This window comes from Vanellus vanellus, assembly GCF_965231255.1.
Source record: "Vanellus vanellus genome assembly, chromosome: 3".
In the NCBI taxonomy this organism is placed as follows: domain Eukaryota; kingdom Metazoa; phylum Chordata; class Aves; order Charadriiformes; family Charadriidae; genus Vanellus; species Vanellus vanellus.
In genome coordinates, this window is record NC_138907.1 from 8,272,878 (window position 1) to 8,277,669 (window position 4,792).

Consider the following 4,792-nt stretch of genomic DNA (forward strand, 5'->3'; position numbering starts at 1 on the left):
GAAGAGGTCATGCAGCTTCAGCAGAACCCAGCAGTCTGGAAAATTCCCAGCATCCTGGTGCTAGAAAACAGTCTTCTGTTTGAAAAATAAAAAAGTAAATAAATAAGAGTCATACAAGAAAGAAGCCTGCTGTATGCAAGATAATGACACCATGGATTTTAAGAGGTGCTGAGACTCTGAAAGGAGATTGGTTCTCAGCAAAGATTGTGTTGGTATTTGCTTTGTGAGTCCCCACTGTGCAAGGACTTATGGAAACCATAAAACTTCCCCTTAGACTACGAGCTGTGTCAACCCCTGGACCGGGAACAGTTTATCTGTGGGTGTTTCACTTCACAAATATACTGTCTTTTAATATACTCTGCTGTCATACAAATGTGGGCTAGATATTTTTCCAGTAAGAACATGGCCATTGATTTCTTTTTAGTGCTACACAAAAATATTTGACCATTGATTATTGCAGATGAAAAACCTGCTGTGCAGTATATGCTTTCAAAAAATACACACGGGCGTCACAGTAAAGGCAAAACTGTCTCCTCTCCATTTGCAGAAGAAATGCGAGTTCCATTCAGGGGAGCATAAGATTATAAAAACAGTTATGCTGGTTCATCCCAAGGGCTCATTATTCACTCTTCTGTTTCCAAATGTTGTTGCAGGATGAGTGTCAGGGTGCATGGAACAAAGGGACCTCAGGGATATCATGACTGCAATTAGTGGCACATCCCTCATCTTCTGCCTGTTCTTGTTCACCAGCATGTGAATGCACTGCAAGCAGCAGACTTCCTCTGAGTGACTGACCATCCTGGTGGGCTGCTGAGGTCCATGCTCTTCTGTGTCTTCCTCACAATCTTTGGCAACTTGGGGAGATTGGACTCTGGTGAAAAACTCCAGGCAAAGGCATTCTGCAAAATTATGATTGGCCTCTTCCTCTCTGATTCTCACCTCATCCACTGGCCTCATGTTCATTGTTGGCCTCTACGCTGTCAAAAAAGATCCTCTACCAGAAGAGAGGGAAAAGGCAAGACAATGAATTGACACCATGCAAACTCTCCCCAAAGTAAGTAACTGTAGGGTTTTTTTTTCCTCTTATGACAGAAAAAAATCAAGTCTTCTACATATTGCTTTATCGTCATCATTCTGTTTCCTCTGATAGAACAGTTTTGTAAGCCCAGCAACTGCATACTGAAGAATGCTGTGTTAAGGTAAGTAAGTAACAGCAGAAATTGTATTCAATAAACTTTGTTTTTCCTTTCTGGCTTAAAATTAGCAATTTTTTTTTTCCAGATGTATTTGTTGTTTAGAATGATTACCTGAGTAACTTTGAGCTGTAAATTCCTTTTGACATCTGTTTGGAGGAGGTAATAGTTTATTGGATTTGACGTGTTATTCATGTGATGCTGTTTCTGTTCCCTTAATGGCTGAGCCGTAAAAACTTTAATCGGGATTCTAGTTTTTCTCCCAGAATAGTGAGCTTGAAACTGGTTTTCTATGTGGATTGGTTGCGGTTTTTTCCATCAGAAATATTTATTTTAAAAAGGATTTAAATCTAGACAGTCTACTTTCTGAGAGTAAGTTTGTGTAAAAAATCATAAATAATTGAAAATTAAATTATAGCTAATCTGGCCAAAGCTATAACCATTTTAATGACAAAATGCTCTCATATTGTCCTATGTCCTTATTTTTCTCTCTGGATTCTCTTCCTAAAGTCTACGTTTCATCTTGCATTTGTATTTCCTAAGTGGACAAAGCATGCTATTTTTTGACCCCAGCATATAAAGGAGTGCAAATTCCGTGAAGCTCCAAGAATGTGCTTCAAATCCAAAATGTTATTGCTTTTGGCTAAAGCATATAGAATGGGGCAGGGAGTGTTCTTCCACAAAGTTTTCTGTGGGCAGAGAACAATGAAGAAATGTTGATACGTTTTCAAGTGACCACTACAGGCATATTTGCTGGTATATGTCTGATATGCATGTTCTCTGTGGAATGCCAACCACAAATGTGAATCCAGGCAAAATTGAATTAAAACTGATATCCATGCAAATATCTGTAAACAGTATGTTTCAGCTTGTCTTTAGCTCTTCTCTCCAGTAATCTGAACTAAATACTCTTTTAAGTTGTGTGTATTATGTCTGTTGAACAATGGAGTTGTCCAGAGTGCGGTCTAATTTATTTCAAATCCTAAAGAACAGGGGGAATTTTACTCTGACAATGGTGATTAATGGTAAATCTTTAAATCCACTATGGACTAGAAGTGTTCAAAATTATTCTTGATGAACTACTGAAATGATTAATCCTTTTTTCCTTTTGTCCTGTTCCTGAACTGACCAGGTTTTCTATTAATGCTGTGAATATGCTAGTTGCTCAAAAATTCTTCTAACTCTTGCCAATTAAAAAAACAACAACAATAAAGAATTACAAAGTTGTTTTATGAACTATCCTCTGCTACTATTCTACTGTTTCTTTAAGAATTTGATATTTTTTCATGCATTTGATTTGGCTGCTTAGGCAAGTCTTCTGTTTCTACACTATAGTTAGATAATTTAGTCTGTTAAAATGAGAAAATGAGAACCAAAACCATCTAACCCATAATGACTTGTGATATCACTTTTCAGCATGGGTAATATTCACTGACTATTTGTGGAGTATTTAGGATTCATAACATCTTCAGGACTAAAAACATTTGTCATGCAGATATGCATACGCAGTTAATAATAATAAGCCACAAATAATAACTGAATGAGCCAACAGTGCTTATGACAAAATTATTCACTATTTTTTGTGGTATTTAGCTAAGTCTGCTTAGGATCTGCTGACTTAAAGATTCTGAAGGCCAGGTAGAACTGTTGGATCATTTTTGTAATTTCCTAGGTAGTGTAGGCCAGGTACTCTTACGTAGTTATACCAGATGATGATTATATCTGTGTGCATTTGTTGTTTTAATTCTGCTGAGCTTAGATAGACTGAAAAGATTTAAATAAAAGTGGAAAGCAGTCTGGTATCGTAATTGATGAGGCCTAATGAGAAAAAATGTTTAGTATAGCAGTCTCCTATTTAGCGCAGTGGTCATGTCATAGTTAAAATTTCTTCTGTATACATGGTGGAAGAGTTTAGGGAATTTCTTATTCCTTCTTTTTGCAAAACCGTGTAGAATCATGATGGGAAATAGATTCCAGAAAACAGTGACAGTTGTTTCTCTATAGCAAATGGGATTGTTAATGGAAAGAAATGCAAGACAGCCATCTGTTGGATTGTGCAGCAACATGCTTGGTTTCCAGGTCCCAGTGTGGGCTGCCGGTAGCCCAGAAAGTACAGTGCTCATTGCAAGGGCAGATGGTGTTTGTGGACAGTTTAAATTCGGGCTGAGCATAAGTCCACTATAAAGGAAATGTGCACATGTGAAAATGGGTCCTAGGAGTGCTGCAGACATCTGGGATGCAGGCAAGACTTTATCATCAACATGTTACTGCTTGTACAGAGGTTTTATGTGTCTTTTCACAAGTAACAATTCTATACTGCTGGACTGTGTTGCCAGCTGACATCAAAAACGATGGATTCAGCATGGACCTACTGCCTGGGGAGGGCAAATGCGCAGCTGATCTCAACACACATGTCAGTGCAGAACAGCAGACTAGCTTGTCTCTGGACTTGTATGACACCTTCAGGTATATATTGTAAAGAACATACTCATGAAGATCACAATCATATTTATCTTTAAAAAGTTGGGTTTAGTGTAAGGTTTGGATTAGATATATTGGATCCTTATATTTTGTATATTACTAGCTTTTATTAAAAACCTTTTTCATCATACTGATAATTAACTGACACAGTCAATAATAGGGTCTTTGGTTGTCCGAGATCTACTGATCCAGATTTACGATTTGATAAATTAGCCTAGTTGCATGTCATTGCTGTTCATGAATATCTTCTTTCCCAACTGAGATACTCTGCCAGACTTCTATTTTCAACTGATTTTATACCTTTCTTAGATCTGGGGCCATTTAGATGGGCTTAGTACCCGCTACGAAGGAGGTAACTTCACTCTGCTGTCCATCTCCAGATCTTTTCAGTAGATAGAGGCAAAGTAGCAGATATAGTGGCTCCCCCTCTTAACCAGAGTCTTCAGTGTAATGTTTAAGCATGTTCTCTCTCTTCCAGGTGACAATAACACTAAGGAGAGCTCTTGATATGGTACCATGATGCTGGGTGTTTGGGCAGGTACTTTGTAAGCCTCTCGCATATTGCTGCTGTCACTAGCTGTTACAGCTGCATGCTGGTACTCAGGACTAACCTCCGAACCGCAGTGAATTCAATGGAAATGTTATCAGTGTTTTTATCTGGCACAAAGTGTGCAATTTTTGAGAGTTCCCTGGCTTGCCTTTTTTTTGTCCCTGCTGAGGCCGATTACGCTTAAAGCTAGAAAAAATTGAGCCAGCGTTGAAAATCACACCCTGCATGTTCTTCTGAGTACAAATAGATTGAATTTCAATTAAAAATTAGAGCAAAGTAAAAGGTCACTTGTTAATTCTAATGTAATTTAAAATGGGTGTAAATTAATTTTGTTTCTTTCTTTATCTTTAAGTTTTGTCACATTTTCTTTTGTAGGTCAGTGAAATCTCAAGCCTTGATAACAGCCAGTGGTTGTAAAAGGTGAAGGAGAGAAGGGGCAAGGGTGGCTGAACCATAAGAAAGGTATCCAAATAACTAGTTATGCTAAATAATGGAGCAGAAGGCTATACTGTTTGATCTGCACTAATGTGATTTGTTTGCCACATTTTGTGGCAGACATCCATTGTGA

The 4,792-nt window shown here is 38.0% G+C and overlaps 1 long non-coding RNA gene across 1 annotated transcript; it reads left to right on the forward strand.

The window, feature by feature from the left end:
• Positions 1-1,020: 1,020 nt before the first annotated feature.
• LOC309669887 lies at positions 1,021-4,214 on the forward strand. Its single transcript, XR_014268951.1, has 3 exons — positions 1,021-1,054; positions 1,151-1,199; positions 4,153-4,214. It is a non-coding gene; the product is annotated as an uncharacterized lncRNA (long non-coding RNA).
• The last annotated feature ends 578 nt before the right edge of the window (positions 4,215-4,792 follow it).